Genomic DNA, 23,746 nt, shown 5'->3' with positions numbered 1-23,746 from the left:
TAGATCATAAAATCAGACCCTGAGTTATACGCCTGTTCAAAAATGCGACACATCTTCTTGCCTCCTCCAATCTCACATCAGTTTCCCAGACACATCGAAATTTCTTTCGCCATTTCCATGACGTTTAATTTAAAACCAGCTTCATATTTTCTTCTGATCCAACGCTCCATCGTAGATAGGGGATGCTCTTGCAATAAAGGTGTACGAGGGTGTGAGATACAAGAAACACAAAACGGTGCAAAGGTCACTTCGACATAGTTCGGGTATTACCGTGTGGTCACGTAGGCACAATAGAGAGAGAAACGGGGTTAGGAGCGCCCGCTGATACAGCGCATTGCCACACCCACATAGAGAAAAAAAGCCGTGTGCTCCATGGTTACTCTCTCAGGTGGGCGATAGCATATCATAATCTCTTGGACAAATAGTGTGAGATTTCTGCTTTCGAGTTATATGACCGACATTATAAAACACCAGAAAGTATACAATTAAAATCAAGTCTCGACTTATCCGCGGGAGAACTTATGCGTGAGTATATACGGTATGTTTAAACAGGAGCACGCTGCATTTCCTTGCCATTCTTCTGGACTAGTCTTGGATTGATACTAAAATTTTGACTTCCAGACCAATACCCACACCAAAATGGTCCCGAAGGAAATTCCAGATAACTCCAAACCCCCCCACTACCACACGATTCACTCCAGCTTCCCTGGTGTGCTACACAATTGTTCACCCTCGTGGTGTGTGGCACCACATTACGCTTTGCTTCCCCCTTGATAGCCATGAAGATCTACTTGAGGAGTTTCAGTCCGGTTTTCATCCTTTCCATATTGCAGGGACAGCATTGGTTAAAATTACTAATGATTTGCTAATGGCCGCTGACTCTGAGCCACTGCATCCTTGTGCACTTTATGTTTTATTGCTGTTTCTGCTAGCAGGTAAATTATTATCTCTCCATTATATAAAAAAACGAGACGAGACAAGACTTTTTTTCAAGAGATTTTTTCAAGTCCTGCGAGACGAGACTTTGGCCATGAGATTTTATCAAGCCCCGCCCTCCTCTCCACCATAGTCAGCCACGCCCACGGTCCTCTCACCTCTCATTGGTGTGAATGCTTTTGTCAGACACACTTCCTGCTCTCTCTGCTCTTATAAATTTTAACATTTTCCTCACTTTAAGTCCTCAATTAAAGAAGACGTATTATGTCCAAATCTTATTGAAGAATTTCATCACAAAGGGTTATCAAAAGAAAATATGAGCACACAGGTAATCCTAGCACCGAGAAACGATAAAGTCAAACGGATTTATGCCGAAAATGTCGATCGATTACACGGCAAACTGGTTAAATGCGTATCAATATACTACGTTGAAATAGTTAGCTGTGATGGCGCGAATGATGAAAACATCGCCTTGCAATATCACGTAGAATATCTACAACCGTTAAAAACCGTCCGGTCTTTCACTGCACGAATTACTTTTGAAAGAAGGATGAATCCAAGAAAGGTAATGTAGTCCATCTTCACTAATGACATTAGACAACAAAGGAGATCCTGATATGCCATCCGTATTAAAACATTTACAGTTTCCTGTTAGAATAGCTTTTGCAAAGACAATTAACAAATCTCAGAGCCGAAAATGCGAAAATGTTGTTTTATTTAATAGAGAGAAAGAAACGAAATTCACTCGCAGGCAGTTACACGTTGCATTGTCACGATGAAAGTCCAAACACAGAATCAAAATTCAATACGATTTTGACAAAAATGTAATTCAAAAAATGTTAACAGTAAAAGTGTAAAATTAAAAAGTATTTGCATGTTAATTTCAAAGCCAAACAGAACAAAATCGTATAACACAGTGAACACCTCTAACGCAACAAGAAACATAATTTACTTTCAAATTATTACGTTTTACTATTTTTTAATATAGTAAATTACTTGCTGAAATGTAAAATAGTTCATATAACAACTCCCACAAAAATTACAATCTTACTTCCTTAATATGCGAGCGGCAGAACTGCAAAGTGGCTAGCGGGTAGTGCAGGCGATTGAAGTGAGTAGGGGGCAAAGCCCCCCGGTTTTCCACATTTTAATGTAATTTCTGTTATGTTGGTTTATTTGTGCACTGTCTCTTCCAATCTGCGTCCTTTTAGGGTGGTGCCTCAGGAGGCGGGGCCACCCTGACATCACTGCTGCGGGCTCCACCCTCTGCTTCAGGAGGCGGGGCCACCCTGACGTCACTGCTGCTGGCTCCACCCTCTGCCTTTGAGGCACAGCCAGTGGATCACTGAGAGTTGTTTTTTAGACGCACAGCTTATTGTTTGTGTCCTCATTGTCATCGTCCACCTTGGTTATGACTGTTGATGAATGGCCCCCGCGCAGCGGGTACTCGGGACATCCCAGACCCCCGGGACCATCTTTTGTGAAGCTTTTTGGAGATGTCCGATGCCTGCACACCAAGTTCTCCATCTCCACCTCACGACGCTCATGATAAACATATAGGAGAATGGGGAGCGCCTCTACTGAAGTCACAACTCGCTCTCGGTGCTCTGAGTACAACACGACGTAAACTTCTTTACCTGCCCGTTGACGCCCACACAGACCTTCACACGCGTGCAGAAATAAGAAGAGCAAATTCTCCTGAAAATAATCAGCACTCATCTCATCAGCAGCTCAAAGAAAGGGCCGCGTTGCTTTTTTCGTGTTTCACTTCAACGAGCATTCTCGACATTCACCTCTCGCTGTATGCAAACAACTTGAGGCCCGTGAACAAATAACAGAACACCCATGGCTAACCCCAGCGCCAGTAATTTCGCCATCTGCTTCCTTCGGCGGAAACGAGCCATGTTGGATATTGCTATCATTAGCTGGCAGCACTGCGCCCGACTCGTACGCCCTTTTCCAAAAGTGCACCTGATTTCCATTAGAAAAATACGCGCGCGTTCCGCATATAAACCAAAAAGCCGACAGAGGAGCACAATCTGACTTGAACGACTAAACTGAAGAAAGAAAGAAAGTAAGAAAGAAGAATAAATCAAGGCCGTTATTTACGGCATTTCTTCCCGGTACAGAAGCAAAGAAAAAAAAAATCGCTTAAGTATTTAATGATTTAATGCGGAAAGAGTAAAAGAGGACGCTACTGAAATGTGTCTTGTTTTCATTAGTGTTATCGACATTGATCTATAAATCCCCCCGGGGTCCAAAGGTTAAGAAGAAGCCTTCGACTTAAGTACACGACACAGTGGATATTTATCTTGACAGATGCCTTTGGAGAGACATCACGCATTAAATACATTAAAGCATTCGAGCTCCGTATGTATTTTAACATATCTGCAATATTCTCTGAGCTCCCTCGATTAGCGCTTCCATTAAATGTTAACCTACCCGCTTTATTAATTAGTCAATGAAAATGCCTCCTTTGTTTGCCTACTCAACTCAATAAAGGCTTCTGACAATCACAATCTCCCGTTCTATTCAATATGCATTGAACTAAACGTGATTCCTTCTTCTTCTTCTTCTTCTTCTCCCTTCCATTCTGTGCCAGAAGTACAAAATAAAGTGAATTAAACCGAATGATTGGCTTCCGTCTTTGCAGACAGGGGTGCGTTTTGAAATCACACAATGGCTCACAAGTCGTTGTTCTGGACTGCTGCCACAAGCAGTCAAACCTGAGATAATCTGCCGCATATCTCAACAAAGCACTGCCTTGGTTTAAGACGAGTAAAAACACTCCCAGACAAGGTGCAGTACGCTCCTTATCTGCTCAAATACAAAAATGGAAATGAAAACGTGGAGGTGCTGAATGAAGTCACGCGGAAAACGGGCGCCGCGTCAAACTCCAGGCTACTGCAAGATAACCAAAGAAAAATCAAAAAGCTTGAGTTCTGCTACTCGATGTTCAAATCTTGAAAAAAGTCCCTTACTGCCATTCGCAGCCCTAGGTGGGGTTGAAGGATGTCACCCCTTGATGTCCATAGTGGACAGCTTGAACATTCTGGATGAGAGCAGGCCATTCAGCCCTACAAAGCTCGCCAGTCCAATCCACTGAATTCTTCCGAAAAAACAAAAAGTCGAGTTTTGAAAGTCCCTAACGTCTTACTGTCCACCACACTACTTGGTCACTCATTCCAGGGGTCTGTGGTTGTCTGTGTACAGAAAAACTTCCTAATGTTTGTGTGAAATTAACTCTTAGGTTTCCAGCTGTGTCCCCGTGTTCTTCATGAACTCATTTGAAAGTCACCGTCTCGATCCACTGCACTAATACTCTTCATCATTTTGCACACTTCACTCAGGTCTCCTCTTCATCTCCTGTAAAGGCTCAGCTCTTTGAATCTTTCCGCATAACTCATCCCCTGTAGCCCTGAATCAGCCTTGTCGCTCATCTCTGGACCATCTCTTGTGCTGCTATGTCCTTTTTGTAGCCTGGAGACCCAAACTGCACCCAGGACCCCAGATAAGGCCTCACCAGTGTGTTATAAAGCCCGAGCAGAACCTCCTGTGACTTGTACTCCACACATCAAGGCGCTATATAACCAGACAGTCTGTTAGCCTTCTTAATGGCTTCTGTACATTCTCAAGAAGTTGATAGTGTCGAGTCCACAACAACTCCTTAATCCTTCTCATAAGGCGTACTCTCGATTTTCAGATCTCCCATTGTGTATTCAAAATAAAAAGTGGGTATTAGACTCCAACGACCCGGACTGCATCCTCCTTAGTGTTTGGAGTGCGCACGCCTTTATGTTTGTACAGCCGACTTTAACACTTTGAACACGAGGTACGAGTCAAGCTGCCACATACAGGAGAACTCGTATCTCAGAACACAGGTACCACAGACACAGACGGCTTGATGCCACATCTCAGTTACCTACTACGGTGGTGCCATCTGGTGGATAGCCATAGAATTTGTTTTTGGTGCCAGCAGTTTATGGAAAATAGTGCAATGAATAGGCAGTTATTTCGTCACAAAAAATGTACGGAGGGTGCTGAGAAAAGGGAAATTTTCAATTGATGTCCAATGCACAAATAAACACATTACAAAATACATTTAATGATGAAATGCATTGCACCAGTGACTGTGTGCATGTCAGTTGTGTCTTGAGCTCGAGAGCGTCCACTGTCTTCCACAAGTGCCTTTCATATCTGTCTTTCTATCTATCTAATCTTGCCAACTACGCTAATCTATCTATCTATCTATCTATCTAATCTTACGAACTACACTAATCTATTTTATAGTGCTTTTCGTATCTATCTATCTATCTATCTATCATATAGTGCCTTTCATATCTATCTATCTATCTAATCTTGCCAACTATACTAATCGATCTATCTATCTATCTATCTATCTATCTATCTATCTAACATATAGTGCCTTATCTATCTATCTATCTATCTATCTATCTATCTATCTATCTAAAAGTGCCTTTCATATCTATCTATCTATCTATCTATCTATCTATCTATCTAATCTTGCCAACTACGCTAATCTATCTATCTATTATATAGTGCCTTTCATATCTATCTATATATCTACAGTATGCCTCTTTCCATTTCTCTCTGTTTTGACAGATAAATGCATGTTGTATTTGCGTGATGTCCATTTATACATTTTCTATGTGTTTAACTTTGCGTACAGATGGTTTTCTGTTTGTTGATTTGCTCACTTATGAAGAGAATCATAAAACAGATATAAAAATAAATTGCTCTTATAATCGGTGGGGCTCCCAGTTGAATAAAAGTATAAAAACAAAACAGCTAAATCATAAAGTAAAGGCTTACGTTACTGCGAATTAGAATCCAGCAATATGCGAAGCTCCCATCTCTCAACTGTTTCACAAACCCAGCAGGCAGCCTTGCTGGATTACAAGCTAAGAAGACACAACACGGTGCTACTTCTCTTTGGGAATTTTGCAGGGGATTTAAAGTTAAAGTAATTGCTAAGGCACAAATCCTTAAAAAGGAGCTGGGTGGCACGATGGTGCAGTGGTGGCGCTGCTGCCTCATAATACAAGGAAACCAGAGTTCAAGTCCTGGATGTCCATGTGGGTTTTCATCTGGTGCTCCATTTTCCTCCTACAATCCAAAGACGTGCAGGTTAGATGGATTGGCGATGTTAAACCGGCCCCTGATAATTGTGTGTGTGTGTTTATCCTTCAATGGGCTGTCACCCTTGTCTAGGAGCTGTTCACACCTCGTGCCCAGTGCTTGCTGGGATAGGCACCACTTCCCTGTGACTTTTATCTGGATAAGATTTGTAGAAGATGGATTAGGTTTATGGCCCCAGCATATTTTAGCAGTAGTGACGATATTCATTCCGATGGTGACACTACTCAATTACGGTGTGACTCTTAGTGAGCCATGCAACTGCACTTTAGTGCTGATCTTGTAAAACATTTAATGAACGGCCATTCAGCCCAACAAGCTCACCTATCCTGTTCACCAAGATTGTACAAAACATCATCAAGTCGCAGTGGTAGCTTCTTCTTCTTCTTCTTCTTCTTCTTCTTCTTCTTCTTCTTCTTCTTCTTCTTCTTCAATTATGGTGTTCTCTCTCACATCATCAGTCTCTGTGATTTGCTTGATGCTCAGCAGATGTTGCAGGTCCTTTTTTTTCTTTCTGCCATGCCAGTTATTTTAATAAAACCAGAGGCAGAGGTCAGTTTCTGAGGATGCCACCACCTTAAATTTTCATAAACCCAGTATGTATAAAGTCACAAACATTCAATGAAGACCAAGGCTCTAGCCCTAACAGTTAATGAATAATCACGTGACAGACAGACCCTAGCATTTTAGAACTCGTGATACACTTGCTGGGCTCTTCTGTTGCTCTGATGTTGAGAAGATGTGGAATACTATAGGCAGGCAGGCAGGCAGGCAGACAGGGTGGTCCCGTGACCATGAAAACAGACTTTAACTCTAAAGGTTTGTTATTCCGTTCCTAGAATCACATGAATTGGGAACCAGAAAGTTGAGTTTCATTTACAAGTGTTTTTATCCCAATCACAGGTGGCACGAGGTGCAGCGTCACGCTATGAAACTTTCATTGCACCCTGAAGAGCTGTGTGACGGTAATGGAAATAATAACCTTAATAATAATAATAAATAACAAATAATAATAATAATATGCCCGACTGCAAAGCAAAAAAAAAAAATGTGCCATCATAGTGAATAATTACTCGTTACATTCAGGAAACAAGCCGCTAATTAAAATCATCCCAAATTCCCACATAATATATTGTTCTGAAAAACATTTTAGGGGAAAAAAAAATTTCAAAGTGCAGAAATCACAACAGATACCTAGAGACACATGCGCTTTGGACTTATTAAGCACCGTGGGATGCTTTTTTCGACAGAAAGGCACTATATAATTTTAACACAATCCAACCTCTGCTCCTTAGGGACAAGCTGACAGAGATGAGAGTAGATTCACACCTGGTGGTATGGATCGTGGACTATCTTACAGACAGACCTCAGTATGTGCGCCTTGGGAACTGCAGGTCTGACATTGTGGTCAGCAGCACAGGAGCACCGCAGGGGACTGGACTTTCTCTGGTCCTGTTTAGCCAACATACATCAGACTTCCAATACAACTCGGAGTCCTGCCACGTGCAAAAGTCCGCTGACGACACAGGAGTGGGCAGGAGGAGGAGTATAGGAACCTAATCAAGGACTTTGTTAAATGGTGCGACTCAAACCACTTACACCTGAACACCAGCAAAACCAAGGAGCTGGTGGTGGATTTTAGGAGGACCAGGCCCCTCATGGACCCCGTGATCATCAGAGGGTGCAGACCTATAAATACCTGGGAGTGCAGCTGGATGATAAACTGGACTGGACTGCCAATACTGATGCTCTGTGCAAGAGAGGACAGAGCCGACTATACTTCCTTAGAAGGCTGGCGTCCTTCAACATCTGCAATAAGATGCTGCAGATGTTCTACCAGACGGTTGTGGCGAGCGCCCTCTTCTACGCGGTGGTGTGCTGGGGAGGCAGCATAAAGAAGAGGGACGCCTCACGCCTGGACAAACTGGTGAGGAAGGCAGGCTCTGTTGTAGGCACAGAGCTGGGCAGTTTGACATCCTTGGCAGAGCGACGGGCACTGAGCAGACTCCTGTCAATCATGGAGAATCCACTGCATCCACTGAACAGGATCATCTCCAGACAGAGGAGCAGCTTCAGCGACAGACTTCTGTCACCATCCTGCTCCACTGACAGACTGAGGAGACCCCACACTATGCGACTCGGGGGGTAAACGTTAACATCATACAAAGTTATTGTCTGTTATACCTGCATTGATTTCACTCTTTAATTTAATATTGTTCTTTATCAGTATGCTGCTGCTGGAGTATGGGAACATCACCTTGGGATTAATAAAGTATCTATCTGTCTGTCTATCTATCTATCATATAGTGCCTTTCATATATCTATCTATCTATCTATCTATCTATCTATCTATCATATAGTGCCTTTCATATTATCTATCTATCTATCTATCATATAGTGCCTTTCATATTATCTATTCTATCTATCTATCTATCTATCTATCTATCTATCTATCTATCTATCATATAGTGCCTTTCATATTATCTATCTATCTATAAGATAACTAGTCTAACCTGCAGGTTACTGAAACAGGATGGCAGCCAGTGCCATGCAGCCAGCCAGGCTTCTAACATTTAAAGAGGTCTGACATGGAGAGACGAAGACAGAGAGAAGGAGGAGAAGAACGACAGAGGGGGTCTCTGGAGATGTTTTCAGAGGGCAACACTTTACTGCTTGCATTTCAAAGTGCCATCTTAAATTACAGTAAATGTAACTGGTACCAGTAGTAATAAAACCGAATTCCCGTGAGAGTGCTTGATCTACAGAGTGCTGACACTCCTAATTGTGCTAATTAAATTTGGACTTTGTAATTAATGGAATCATTAGTTCCACATATCAGATTTCCACGATGGTACATTTTCTCTGTTCTTTTTGCAGCACTCACTATGTAGACATTATACATAAATCACCAAATATACATTTTTTTTTCTTCTTCTTCTTCTTCTTCTTCCCCTTCAAATTTTTATTAGTCGCTTACTCTGAAGCTCTGAAGATAACAGTCTCATGTGTAAATCAAATCGAGCCTAATGAATACATTTCATTATTAGTATTATCCCTAATGTTTTAATGAATGCACCTAAGAAGTCTGGCAGAAACAATTAGATGGAGATCTGCGCCTGGCAAATCAATCCATTTACATGCAAAAATAAGCACACACTCTGGCGCACAGTTTCATGCCATATCTCGGATATCCAATCCTTATTTCTGTACTTTGGGTTCGATCGCGAATCACTTGAGCTGCCGTCACCTGGATCAGCAATTCTTAGGCCGTGACTGCGGAGCATGCGGCAGGTGCTGGAAATATCGACATTGCTGTTAAACATCGTGAGAAACACAGGCGTTCATTTCCCCCAAATCACTTGATATTAGTCGGCATAATTCAACAAATTAAACACGGCCAAAGAATGTTTTACGACAGAGTCACACAATGAATGGACGTCTATTAATATTTGTGTAAATATTTGTGATATCACTGAATGTCCTTCTGGAAAACAATGTGCAGGGAAACATGAACACAATGTTTATTTTGAAATGAGAAAAGAAAGAAAGAAAGAAAAAACAATGATGGGAAATCCACACACATATTTTATTTGAAAAAATCATCTGTTTTTTTTTATTGTTTCTCATTAGCCTTCTGCTTCTAAATTAATGAGGCCGGCTTAGCAAGAGCCATTAAGGTGCTGGTTTTAATATTCTAATAATTATAACGTTGATAATGTAAAAAAAGCTGGGGAATGGAGGCTCCACTGCATTAATAATAATGTGGCTGTTGAGGGGGCCGTGGTGTTGGAGAGACGTGATTTATAAACGAATCCCCCAGCACAGCCAGAGTGACCACCAGAGATGAGAATTTGAGAGGCGGCACATCTACAGCATGCAGATCTGCGGCGTCACAAGGTTTAATAAAGCAGAGGCTGCTGATAATGAAACTATAAAAATGCTCTGACAACCATTGTGCATATTATTGTGTAATATTTAATAGTTTAAAAATGTAATGTTTATTAAAATCTATCCAATGCGGTGCGTAGAATTGTAGTGCCCGCGCCAAGTGCCAATGTGGACTCCTTGTCCTTTGTTGGACAGACTGGCATTATCCATTTGACTTTGTCTGAAACACAAATCTTTGGATTAAAAAGTCACTGCCAGACACTCTTAATAATAATAATAATAATAAGTTTTATTTATGTAGCGCCTTTCATACACTCAAGGACACTTTACAATTCAATACAAGACAGTAGAAATTAAATTCATGAAGAAGAATAATACTCATTGAAGAGATTTGCTTTTTACAGATGTTTGAAATTAATAATAGACTTTTCCATGCGAAGGCTGAGAGGGACAGAATTCCAAGTTTTAGGGGCTATCACTCTGATTCTTAATAATAATAATAATATATTTTATGTATACAGCACTTCTTAAAAGTAGCCTCATCTTGACTGGGCCTCTCTTTAGAATGCAGCCTGTGCGCCTTACCTGATAAAATGATCAGCCACCCAGTGACATCCCAGAGCCGCCTTCTTGTGTTACCAGTTAAACATTGTGGACACTAGAGGCGCTGTTGACCCGTTAAACCCACCGGACAGACGTCCAGGACACACGTGTAAAAGCACCAAGAAGAACTCTTTAATAATTTCTTCAAATATAGAGCACAAAGCACCGCACACTCCACAATTCACAATTCAATAATCAATAATACACTACACAATCCTCCACTCCCAGCAGCTTAGTCACCCAACTTCCCAACTCCGGCTCTCCTTGCTGGGTCTTGACCAGTCCTTTAAATAGTCCATGACCAGGAAGTACTCCATCTCTTCTTCCGGGTCAATGCCACATCGTCCTTTCTTAAGTATCCCGGAAGTACTGTGGGGCTTCCGTCCGCGTGACTCCAAAGTACTTCCGGGTTGTCGTAATAATAGCAGTTCCCAGGTTCTTTGTGAGCTCCCCCGGCGGCACCCACGGCACCCAACAGGGCTGAGGAAATGGACTCCACGTCCCAGGATGCTTTACGGGAATACGGGGAACCGTTGCCGTCCAGAGGAGCTGCCACCTAGAGTCCCGGGGGATGCAGTGCCCTGAAAAGCCTGCTCTTCCTCTTTCTTTTCCTTCAGGGACGTCCCGGCTGGACTGAACTGCCGGCCGTCCCTGACAACATTTTGGTTCAAATAACTCAACCACTGGCAACACTGATGGACACAATGTTGACCCAATAGTCCACCAAAAAGGATGGGATTACTGCACCCCAGAAACCGGTGACTAAATGTCCACTTCTTCCTTTAAAAGCCCTTGTTCACCCCAAATCTGGGCTCTCTCTGTCTAACCCCTTGCTCTCAACCTGGCCGTCACGTCTGTTCTCTATAGCAGGTATTCCACCGTCTAGTGTGCTGGAGCGATCCGTTTTACGCTAAAGGGTAACCACATGCTGGAGTGGAAGGGTGGAAGGGTGGAAGAGTTGTCTGTACTGGAGTGGGAAGAGGGTTCCATTAGTCCAAACCATGCTGAGGAATAGTAAGTGCACGAGGAAGAGCGACAGACCATACGTAACAGGCACACGTTCGTCTTCCTAATGATGGGTGCTCACCCATCACCAGCTACCCAGCAGATGTAACTTTACTAGCAACTGAGGACATTGCATATAAAGGCCTTGAGGAGAAAATTGCAACCAGATGGTGCGAACGAGGAAGAGAAGGAGAAGAGCTCACTGAAGGCCCTTCAACGTGAGCTGGAGAACATCAACGAGGAAAGGAAAGGAGCTTCACACCAAACTGTAAGTACAGCTACTTTGATTTTGACAACTATTGACTGTTGCTAGGATATTGGTATCACTGTGACGGAAAAGTAGTAACCTCTGCTGCGGAGACTTATTTAGGTCTTGTAAGTCTTAGTCGAGTTCTCTACGACTCTACTTTCCCGTTTTGTATCCTTTAATGTGTGGACTTTGTCAGAATTCCTCAAATCCCATAGACTCGCCACTGTTTCTAAGGTGGTATTGTACTTTACAACTTCCCCCCACCTTCCCTTCTACGTCTATAACCTCAGGCAATTACACAGAGTAAAAGGCAAGCAGGAGTTAAGTTACAATTTAAATAATGTATCATTGATAATATTCATAAAATAACAACAATAAGCAAAGTACAAGTGAATACTGGCAACCATACAACCTGATCAATGCTGATGTGGAGTTTCAGGCGGCGGACAGGCCTGTCAGTTACTTGAACTCTTTCAGGGCGGATGTCGACTTTTGTCAGCAGGGAGGGGTTGAGAGCAGTCAGTAACCGCAACTGGTGACAACACCCACCGTTATGTTTTAGTTTAGTGACTCTCTTCGCTAGAAGGGAAGTTAGCTTCGTTGATTTGACCGAGATTCCCCGTGCTTGCGGGAGCAGTGAGGAGCAAACAGCGACAAAAATGGCATCGATATCTGGCGAGAGATCGAAGCAAACTACTCCGAGGATGATGTTTTGTATATTATCGCTGAATTGGACTCTGACCTGTCACAAGTGATCTAGAGATCGAGATCAAAAACGAAAGTGAGGTACCGGCATTCACTGATCGATCTCCAGCTAATCGTGGTGCCGAACACGTTTGTGTAAATGAAGACCGCCACTCATAATGACATGAGGTACAAACCAGATTGCGTTGCGCTGTGACCACGACTGCAGCTGCCGTACCCACCCCCATCATGCGAAGACAGCTTGGCAGCCATCCTGCAACGCGTTCCTGCCAGCTGTCATGCCAATCATTAGCATCCCACCAATGGATATTTTAGGTTGATTTATGTGAGACCCTTGCTTTGGGTGCTTTTCAGAAAAATGTGTATTTTGGAAAAAATATTCAGCCCTCAAAGAATTAAATGTCTTTATTTAAGTCATCATTTTTAGTCAGCCTTCTTCAGGATGGGCCACATGCCTGTCTCAATATGGCTGCCGAGTTGTGCTTCTCGGTATGATCTTCTTTTCAGTTCATGGTGTGTCAGGCGCTCCTTCATCATCACGATGTGACATAGAGAGATAAGAAGGGGTAAAGCAACCAAACGTATACAATCTCTGTCCAAATCCTTCCACTAATAAGGCGTCATGCTACAGAACGGCCTCTGATTCAAACCAATCCCAGACAGTCATACTTCAGACCGATGGGGGCACACGGTTACCTTTCACACCTGCCCCCCAAAGCCTGTGGGGGCCGACTGAGAGAGTCCTGCAGAGAGTCACTTGCCAAACTGGTCATAATATTCCTCAGTCCTAAAAACTGGGGGTCTTAAATATCAAACCATTGCCATTCGTATCAACAATATAACACTGATATTACATTTCTCGGTCTAAGTTACAAATAAAGACATACAAAATATTTGTCAACTTGTGTACAAAATTTCACACCACCACAGTAAGTTCCTCCTGAAATCCAGTAGGAAAGTTTAGAGCAGCACCTAAAAACACACACAGAAATTCCATGTGGGAGAAGTAACCCATTGAACATTTGAACACCACGATGTAGACGCTAGAAACGTATTAGCTAGCGGAAGAAATGATCCATCTTGACTACCTGAGTTTAAAGATCAGAATTCATAAGTTGTGTGCCTTTTGCTTTTGCAGAAAATTGCACTTTTAGGTTGTGGGTTGTTTGCTGTTGTCCTTCATCTACATCAGGGATGGCCAAAATGGCTACGGGTGTTCATTCTATTTTCTTAATTGATGACAAATTTTCGCAATTAATTTAACTTATTTACTATTTAAGACTCAAGCAGCCTTTAAATCAGGGCTGAGCAACGTCAGTCCTGGAGGGCCGCAGTGGCTTCAGGTTTTTGTTCCAACTCAATCGCTTCATGAGAAATCATTCATCGCTGATGAGGCACTTACTGCTCAAGGGACCTTTTTCTGTGTCGTTTTAGTGGTCTCACTTGTTAAGATTTCAAACCCTTAATTGCTTATTGTCGTCTTAAACAGCTGTATTCATTGTTTTAACTTCTCTTTATTAGCAATAAGATGCAAATGACAAAGGAACCGGCAGTTCCACATCTCGCTTGTCTCCATTTCTACCCGGGTGTATTCATCATTTCTGTTTGGTTTACAGAGAATGTCAGTTCACACGTTGACTGCTAAATACCAGTCAGCTCATATTAGGTGATCGATAGACGGGCATCACCTATGATTTACCTCATAAACTGTCTTCAGGGCTGTAGTGCCAAATACGGGCATATTTTTGGGTAACAAATGCAAACAGAGGATAGCAGGCAACTGAAATAGGAATAAAAAATCAGCATGGCATCACTGAATAAAATATTTGTCATGCCCTCCGATTTCTAGTGGTCTAATCTGACATCCTCAGGTGACAAGATTGGCACCAGCAGTTGTCAATTCTGACATCTCCTCTGACTAGAAGCCATTTAACGTGCCACCAGCTTTATAGAACAATGAAGAATGATAAATGTCAGCTAACATGTTGACTGCTAAATATTCGTTAATTTGCAGTAGACAATCAATAGACATCCATCTATCCGTCCGATTTATTGTGTAAAACATAATCAAGGCCGTAGTGCCAAATACAAGTATATTTTTGGGTAACACATGTAAACAGAGGATAGCAGACATCTGAAATAAGAATAAGAAAAATCAGCATGGCATCAAACAACAGAATAGTTCACTTTCTATTAGTTGTTTCTTAATAGCCATATTTTGGATAAAATTTATTTGTCATTAAAACAATTTGCACGTGCAGAACCACAACCATCTGAATATCTCCAAATAGCTTGCATCTCGCCACTAAGAGCTTCAAATGGAAACTGCGACATTTAATTGCAACGACTTATATAGTGGGCATGCAGTTGGCGTGAACACACAGCTGGCGTGCACAAACAATTTACTGTGTAGTTAGAATGTACACACAGCTGGCAAGTGTAAAGCTTTAATCATGCAGTTGGCGTGGACACACAGCGGGCATACCTGCATAGTTGGCATGTGGGCACAGCTGGTGGGCACAAACAATTTACTGTGTAGTTAGAATGTACACACAGCTGGCATGTACAAAGCTTTAATCATGCAGTTGGCATGGGCTCATAGTGGGCATACCTGCATAGTTGGCATGTAGATACAGCTGGCGGGCACAAACAATTTACTGTGTAGTTGGTATGTACACACAGCAGGCATGTACAAAGCTTTAATCATGCAGTTGGCGTGGACTCACAGTGGGCATACCTGCATTTTTGGCATGTAGACACAGCTGCTCCGTGTGCCAACTATGAGATAAGTGAAACAGATTTTTTTAGGAGAAAATACATCTTTATTGTGAGTTTTGCTCAATAACAAAGTGTATTTAATTAGTATATTACAATAAAACCCTGATGTTACATTGGCATCAGGAGCACATTTGCCCATTTTTACTATGGCAGTAGGTTCTAATCATATGTATCCAAATATAAATGATGGTGCCAGGTGTCTAAGCATTGCTCAAATCTCATCAACAATCTAAAGACAATACTGAAAATAGATTTAAACCAAAAAAAAACCAAACACAGATGAAAATAAATCATAAAAGAGGTCGCAGATAAGCAATCATTAACAGTAGATGTGCTGTGGTGGCAAAAGAGCGCTTATTTTTTTTTTCCTTTTACATTAAAAATGCCCTCTCCTCCTGAAGTCAGAAGAATGTAAGAAAATGTAGGCGAGCCAGGACATTAAATATCAGCTAACTACCATCTGTCTAATGTAGTCTGTGGGAAACTGCTTATGAACCTATAAAAGTAATGTTACGATCGATTTGAACGTGATATGGCCATGAATTTTGTTAATACTTTTTTTAAAGCATCAAATAATGTGAAATTTATTGAGTAATAAAGCACATAAATGAGGCCCCGAGATGCCTGCAAACAAACATCAATTTCTGCGCCTGGTGCCAGAGCCAGCCTGGCATTGAGTTCCCTTTGTTTTGCTGAAGTCCCACCAAAAAAAAGTCACCTTTGGAGCGGAGGTAATGAACGTTTACAGCTGTCAGGCGCACGCCATTTCTGGAGGCGAATGAATGCCCGTCGTCCATCATTGGACGCAGCACAAACAAAGTGTACGTCACCTGATCATACAAATCATTTGAATTTATTAAGAATTCTTCGTAGCAGCACGTCAAGTCATTTGAAACAGCAGCAAAAAAATGAGACTGATGAGCAAAACTTGTCATACAAGAAACGAACTATGTGACTTGTGCTTCTCGTCCTGCTCTCTTCGGTACGCACATCCACTAAATGACCACCTACTTAAATAAACTGGCTGACCGGCGCATTTGACTTCCATTCACCTTCTGAGTGAATCACCTGAAGTCCTTGAGAACGGCTCTTTGGTATCCTGACCGAGCCCCAGACAGCACAATAGCCACCCGTCTGGGCAGTGGTGCCAACTGTACCCATGAAATGCACCTCAGTGTCCCACTGACCTTCACAGGTGAACACGGCAAGCGGCAGACACCTCATGAAGGGTGACGTCCTCTGCCGGCCAGGAACGATGGAGTACATGAATGTAGCAGGCGTGTGGCAAGTGCTTTGTCACCTGTGAAGTGGACAATAACCCAGCTAGGTGAACTCAAACGAGAGACCTCGCGGCCCTTAAACAGAGGCACAACGGAAACGCTTAAAAATAAAAGAGCAAAGGAAATATAAAAATAATAAAAACACGTTCAGTGCTCGAGCCTCATGGCATTCTTGGGCTTAGGAAAAGAGTGAGGGGCATAAAACAGGACCAACTCCAAAGGGCTATCACACTACTGAATTAATAATTTCTTCATTATTATTTAATATGTGAAAAAATTAATAGATAGATAGATAGATAGATAGATAGATAGATAGATAGATAGATAGATAGATAGATAGATAGATAGATATGAAAGGCACTATAGATAGATAGTGGCCCCCGCCCGGGGCGGGAGCCCGGCCGGGACGCCCAGGAGGACGTGAGGAGGGCTTGTGCCTCCTCCAGACCCAGGCGGCGTCCGTCCTGGTTCTGTTGGGGGCCACGGGTTGAGGGCATGGAAGCCCTTCCCTGTAGGGGCCCGTGGGCACCGCCAGGCGGCGCCCGATGCCGGTTTATCCGTGCAGTTGCCGGTCGGGCAGGAGCCCGGCCGGGGCGCTTGGAGGACCGGAGGAGGGCGAGTGCCTCCTCCAGACGGAGTGGGGGCGTCCGTCCTGGTTAGGCAGGGGGCCTCGGGTACAGGGCTTTGAAGCCCAGCCCTGTAGGGACCCGTGGCCACCGCCAGCGGCGCCCGGTGCCTAATTATCCCGGGAGCCCGGCACTTCCGCCACACCAGGAAGTGCCGGGGGGAAGACTTTGTGTGGCACCCGGAGAGCTGCCAGGAAGACAGCCGACACTTCCGCCACGCTTGGGCGTGGCTAGAGGCGGAAGCACCTGGGGCTCATCCGGGGCATTATTTAAGGGGCCGCCTCCCTCCAGTGATTGGTGGAAGTCGGGAGGCAGAAGGACTGAGCTGGAGTGCGAGGACAGGAGGCGGCCAGGACAAAGGCACAGAGACTGTGGGCCCTGGACTTTGGGGGATTCAGTGCCAAGGGCGCTGGGGTTGTGAGTGCACGTGACTTTTGTACATTGTAAATAGTGTAAATAAACGGTGTGTGGGTGCAAAAATGATGTCCGTCTGTCTGTGCCGGGGCCAGCGTTCACAATAGATAGATAGATAGATAGATAGATAGATAGATAGATAGATAGATAGATAGATAGATAGATAGATAGATAGATAGATAGATAGATATTTTAGCGTAGTTGGCAGAATTAGATAGATAGATAGATAGATAGATAGATAGATAGATAGATAGATAGATAGATAGATAGATAGATAGATAGATAGATAGATAGATACTTTATTAATCCCAAGGGGAAATTCACATAATAATCAGCTTAGAAAGCGTGGGAGTCCTCCAGAGCATATAAGTCCCAAAATGCACACTAGAGGGGGAAATCCCATCAAAAACCCTGGCCAGACACAAAAAGGGCCTCGCAGAATCTTTATAAAATAAAAGTTTAACAACAAAAAACATCCTCCTCAATGACCATGAAGATCTGTGGACCCCAAGGAGACAAACACATTTGCCCAAAACAATAAGGCAATCCAATGCAACCACAGCCCAGATATGAAAAAGACAAAAAACAGGGCATGAAATCAAAAAAATCCAGAGGACCAAAGAAGCACAATAGAAACACAAAACACAAGAGCTCAGCACTCCCCAGGTACATTCAAAATGAACTGCCAGGAACTGTGGGAGACCCTTCAGATTTATAAGGAGGAAGGGGAGGAGCTGGTGGTGATTGGCAGGTGGCCCCACCTCTTGGAGGACCACCCACAAAACACATGGAATACGACAGAGGCAAAGAAAATACAGCAGATAATGAACAATGGTGACCAGAACATAAAATAAATGGCTCAACAAAGAACAAAAAGACTGTGAACCCCTGGCTGAGATATAACAAGTTGCCAAGAACCCTGAAGATGTCCACACCACTTTAAAAAATATCATTCCTTTCCTGGCAACCAGCTGTGCTACCCGTCTAAGACGTTTTCAAACCTAAGTACTCAACGTACACCTCGGCGTAGTCAGCGTTAACTTTTGCAGTCAGATGGAAAGCATGTAGTAATAAAATGCATTGCACTCTCCATTCTAACAGATGGCGCCTCGATTGGAATAACAAATGCAATGTATTTTATTAGTACAAATATTTGACAGAATAATAACAGGTCAGAAGATGAAATGAAAATCGAGCAAGCCAAGCACAACAGATCTCTAAACCCAAAATGTTATCAAAATCAAAGTTGGAAGACAGTGGGGAGTCCATTACCACAAAATCCGTAACATGAAACACTCGGGAATTGTCAGACTTGAACATGGACAGTGCCAGCTAATAAAGACATCACCTGATGTGACTTCTGCGGTGCCCATAATGGCACTGCGGTAAATTAAAAATAAAACACTAATTGACGTTTGTCATGCGGTAATGCAAATTCAGTACAGAAATAATTCAAGTTTTGAAATCTGCACATTCACAAATGGAGAACAGACCAGAAAACGAATGAGAAAAAGTTGGGAAAAATTCATAACACTCACCAAAGTCACCAGATATCGAAAAATACCCAAAATCGTGATGGCCTGCAAAAAAAAAAAAAGAAACTACATAAATATGAAACATTTGTGGTAAAATACTGCAAAACAAAAAGATCATCCAAACAGCATAGGATCAAAGGGGTGTGAGGATAGCCCCCCAGGCTCAGGTAAGCCATGCAATTCCATGCCAGGAGGAGAGAGGGCGCTGTGGATAACAGTATCGTCTCTTTTTTCCTGTGCAGCCAATGATGGCGGTTACTCCTCTCTCGCTACACCCTAGGAAGCCCCGCCTCTTCTGGGAGTTCCCACAAAATGGCAGCAGAGTTTGGAAAGGAGACCCCACATGACAGAGCTCCCCGATATCGGCCCACTGAAGGCAGACAGCCAAACAGGCTTCACATTTATTATGCCAATTTTCTGTTCTGCCACCACACGCTCATTTCTGTTCTGTTTTTTTTTTTTTGGACTTTGGCAGGAAACGGGGTGGCCCGCTTGGCACCCTCAACTATTCTTTGGGTCTCCTCTGATTATTTCAACCTTGACAAAGGGTACATCCGATATACAGGTGCCCAGGTGAAGAGGCACTGAAGTGGCAGAAAAAAAAAAAAAGAAGTCGGTCAGCCCCTTGAATCTCAGAAGAGTCCTGCAAAGGAAATTGTGAGGGGGGTTCATCAGAGACGGGCATCGAGGTCAAAAGGTGGCAGCCAGAGACTTCCGTCATAAAGACACCTGTATGGTGGGCTCTGAGATGCAATCAATCGAGACGCTGTTTTGTCTTGCAGCCCCCGCTACCAGTGAGGTGGAATGGCCCCTTTTCATCCTGGACCCAGGAGCATTTCCATTAAAAAACATCACCAAAGGACATTTTGGACGTGTTTTTAATGTGTGCCTCAAAAATGAGCACGTGTGTGACAGTGTCTACTTCAGGCACCGCATATGGTGACACTGACACTGAGACGTCTCCATTAAAATAGCATCACAGAAAGCATTTTGCAAATTGGACTTACCACCACTACATATGCCATGTAAAATAAAGAGTAAACAAATTTACTGATAATTCTTGAACTTTTATAAAAAGCTACCCGTTCTCTGAAGGGTACAAACCTGAGATATCATTAAGCCGTGCGGCACGTGAAGCCTGACAAAGCAACCTCTCTAGTCGCTCAGTGGCAGGTCTCGAGGTCGCTCTGATAACTTTTAATTCTCAGTCTCAAACAGTTAAAACTGCCAACGAACAAAGAGCACTCGGCGAGAAGCGAAGAGTGACGTAACGATGTCAGCGTGCAGAGGTGCCAATGGTTAAATGAAGTCCTTGGTGAAGTGAAAACAGGTGTAGGCAAAAGAAAAAGAAAGAAAATAAAACTCAATTGACTCCAATGATATTTATTTTCCTCATTCTGTCATTAAAACCTGCGGTTTCTTCTAATCTCCTTATTTATCGCGGCCTTGGAGGACCTCATTTATTTCCTTGCCTCAGTGCCGAGAGTATTCTTACAAAGTAATAAGCGTTCGGAATGTCTTTCTCATGGAGTTTACGGGGTCGAGAGGTCTTTACTAGGAAATTAGCATTACCTGCCGTAGAAATCCTCACAATCAATTTAACGTCCTCGTTGACAGCTCGACTAAACGTTATTTACCACCCGTCTCAAACGTCTGCTCATTCGTTAATTAACACGCTTATGCAAATACTAATCGATACTTCACTGCACAGGCTCTGCTGTCCGGGCAGAAACGTTTCACATCTTCATACCCACATGCCCAAATGATGTCGTTTTGTTCTGCTGACTTTATAAGGCACAGCTAGTAGTGGAAGAACCGAAAGTCCATAGAGTGGAACCTCGGCTCACGGCTGTAATTCATTCCAAAACTCGTAAACCGATTTGGTCGTGAACCGAAGCAATTTCCCCCATAGGATTGTATGTAAATACAAATAATCCGTTCCAGACCATATGAACTCTATGTAAATATAGATTTTTTTTAGTTTTTAAGCACAAATATAATTAATGATACCATAGAATGCACAGCGTAATAGTAAACTAAATGTAAAAACATTGAATAACTCTGAGAAACACTTGAACAACAGAGAAACTAACACTGCAATAGTTTGAGCTACAGCGCTACGAACCGCTCGCTAAAAACAGTTTTTTATTTTAATGAGTTTTAAATACAGGGAAAAAAATGAACATTTGCAAAAATCCATAATTTAATAAACCAGCAAGAAAAGTAACATTGAAAGAATTCACGCTACGAACCGATCGCTGGAAACGGAACTGAAAACAAAAACAAGCCTTTTCTACCTTATGTGTGTCTCACTCGCGCTCTCTTTCGTGTGTGTGTGTCTCTCTAGCACACGCCTGTGTGTGTGTGTGTGTGTGTCTCACTCGCGTTCCTGTGTGTGTGTGTGTGTGTGTGTCTCTCTCATACCTCTGTGTGTGTGTGTGTGTGTGTCTCACTCGCGCTCTCTTTCGTGTGTGTGTGTCTCTCTAGCGCACGTCTGTGTGTGTGTGTGTGTCTCACTCGCTCTCTCTTTGGTGTGTGTGTGTCTCTCTCCCATACCTCTGTGTGTGTGTGTGTATGTCTCACTCGCGCTCTCTTTCGTGTGTGTGTGTGTCTCTCTCCCATACCTCTGTGTGTGTGTCTCACTCCCGTTCCTGTGTGTGTGTGTCTCACTCGCTCTCTCTTTTGCGTCTCACTCCCGTTCCTGTGTGTGTGTGTCTCACTCGCTCTCTCTTTGGTGTGTGTGTGTCTCTCTCCCATACCTCTGTGTGTGTGTGTGTGTGTCTCACTCGCGCTCTCTTTTGTGTGTGTGTCTCTCTCTAGTGCACGCCTGTGTGTGTGTGTGTCTCTCTCCCATACCTCTGTGTGTGTGTGTGTATGTCTCACTCGCTCTCTTTCGTGTGTGTGTGTGTCTCTCCCATACCTCTGTGTGTGTGTGTGTGTGTGTGTCTCACTCGCTCTCTTTCGTGTGTGTGTGTGTGTCTCTCCCATACCTCTGTGTGTGCGTCTCACTCCCGTTCCTGTGTGTGTGTGTCTCACTCGCTCTCTCTTTGGTGTGTGTGTGTCTCTCTCCCATACCTCTGTGTGTGTGTCTCACTCCCGTTCCTGTGTGTGTGTGTCTCACTCGCTCTCTCTTTGGTGTGTGTGTGTCTCTCCCATACCTCTGTGTGTGTGTGTGTGTGTGTCTCACTCTCCTCGTGTGTGTGTGTGTGTCTCTCCCATACCTCTGTGTGTGTGTGTGTGTGTCTCACTCGCTCTCTCTTTGGTGTGTGTGTGTCTCTCTCCCATACCTCTGTGTGTGTGTGTGTGTGTGTGTCTCACTCGCGCTCTCTTTCTGTGTGTGTGTGTGTGTCTTAGCTCGCGCTCTCTTTCGTGTGTGTGTGTGTCTCTCCCATACCTCGGTGTGTGTGTCTCACTCCCGTTCCTGTGTGTGTGTGTCTCACTCGCTCTCTCTTTGGTGTGTGTGTCTCTCCCATACCTCTGTGTGTGTGTGTGTGTGTCTCACTCGCTCTACTCGTGTGTGTGTGTGTGTGTCTCTCCCATACCTCTGTGTGTGTGTCTCACTCCCGTTCCTGTGTGTGTGTGTCTCACTCGCTCTCTCTTTGGTGTGTGTGTCTCTCTCCCATACCTCTGTGTGTGTGTGTGTGTGTGTCTCACTCGCGCTCTCTTTCGTGTGTGTGTGTGTGTCTCTCCCATACCTCTGTGTGTGTGTCTCACTCCCGTTCCTGTGTGTGTGTGTCTCACTCGCTCTCTCTTTGGTGTGTGTGTGTCTCTCCCATACCTCTGTGTGTGTGTGTGTGTGTGTGTCTCACTCGCGCTCTCTTTCGTGTGTGTGTGTGTCTCTCCCATACCTCTGTGTGTGTGTGTGTGTGTGTCTCACTCGCGCTCTCTTTCGTGTGTGTGTGTCTCTCTCCCATACCTCTGTGTGTGTGTGTGTGTGTCTCACTCGCTCTCTCTTTGGTGTGTGTGTGTCTCTCTCCCATACCTCTGTGTGTGTGTGTGTGTGTGTGTCTCACTCGCGCTCTCTTTCGTGTGTGTGTGTGTGTCTTAGCTCGCGCTCTCTTTCGTGTGTGTGTGTGTCTCTCCCATACCTCTGTGTGTGCGTCTCACTCCCGTTCCTGTGTGTGTGTGTCTCACTCGCTCTCTCTTTGGTGTGTGTGTCTCTCCCATACCTCTGTGTGTGTGTGTGTGTGTCTCACTCGCGCTCTCTTTCGTGTGTGTGTGTGTGTCTCTCCCATACCTCTGTGTGTGTGTGTGTGTCTCACTCCCGTTCCTGTGTGTGTGTGTGTCTCTCTCTAGCACGCGCCTGTGTGTGTGTGTGTGTGTGTGTTGCGCTCTCTCTCCCTCTCTTGCTCGCTCGCTAGCTGCACACTAAATGCACACACAGAGAGACTCCGAAAGGGAATCTGGTTTGTTCGTACACCGAGTGTGTGGTCGTGAACCGAGGCAAAAGTTTGGCGAACTTTTCAGCCATAAACCGATTTGTATGTGTACCAAGACGTTTGTGAACCGAGGTGCCACTGTACATTGTGACTGATAGGGGGCACTGTTGTCCCCTCGGATCAGACGCCA

At 43.7% G+C, this 23,746-nt stretch overlaps 1 protein-coding gene across 2 annotated transcripts in view; it reads right to left on the bottom strand.

Moving 5' to 3' along the window:
- The window catches only part of fhit (fragile histidine triad diadenosine triphosphatase), a 1,101,949-nt gene that overhangs the window by 790,781 nt on the left and 287,422 nt on the right, over positions 1–23,746 (bottom strand). For both annotated transcript variants that reach the window (XM_039772389.1, XM_039772390.1), the window contains one exon: positions 19,181–19,222. The gene's annotated coding sequence lies outside the window, so the exon portion shown is untranslated. The remainder of the gene's footprint in view (positions 1–19,180; positions 19,223–23,746) is intronic.

The sequence above is a fragment of the Polypterus senegalus genome, chromosome 12, assembly GCF_016835505.1.
Source record: "Polypterus senegalus isolate Bchr_013 chromosome 12, ASM1683550v1, whole genome shotgun sequence".
In the NCBI taxonomy this organism is placed as follows: domain Eukaryota; kingdom Metazoa; phylum Chordata; class Cladistia; order Polypteriformes; family Polypteridae; genus Polypterus; species Polypterus senegalus.
This window is presented reverse-complemented; position numbering and strand designations above follow the sequence as displayed.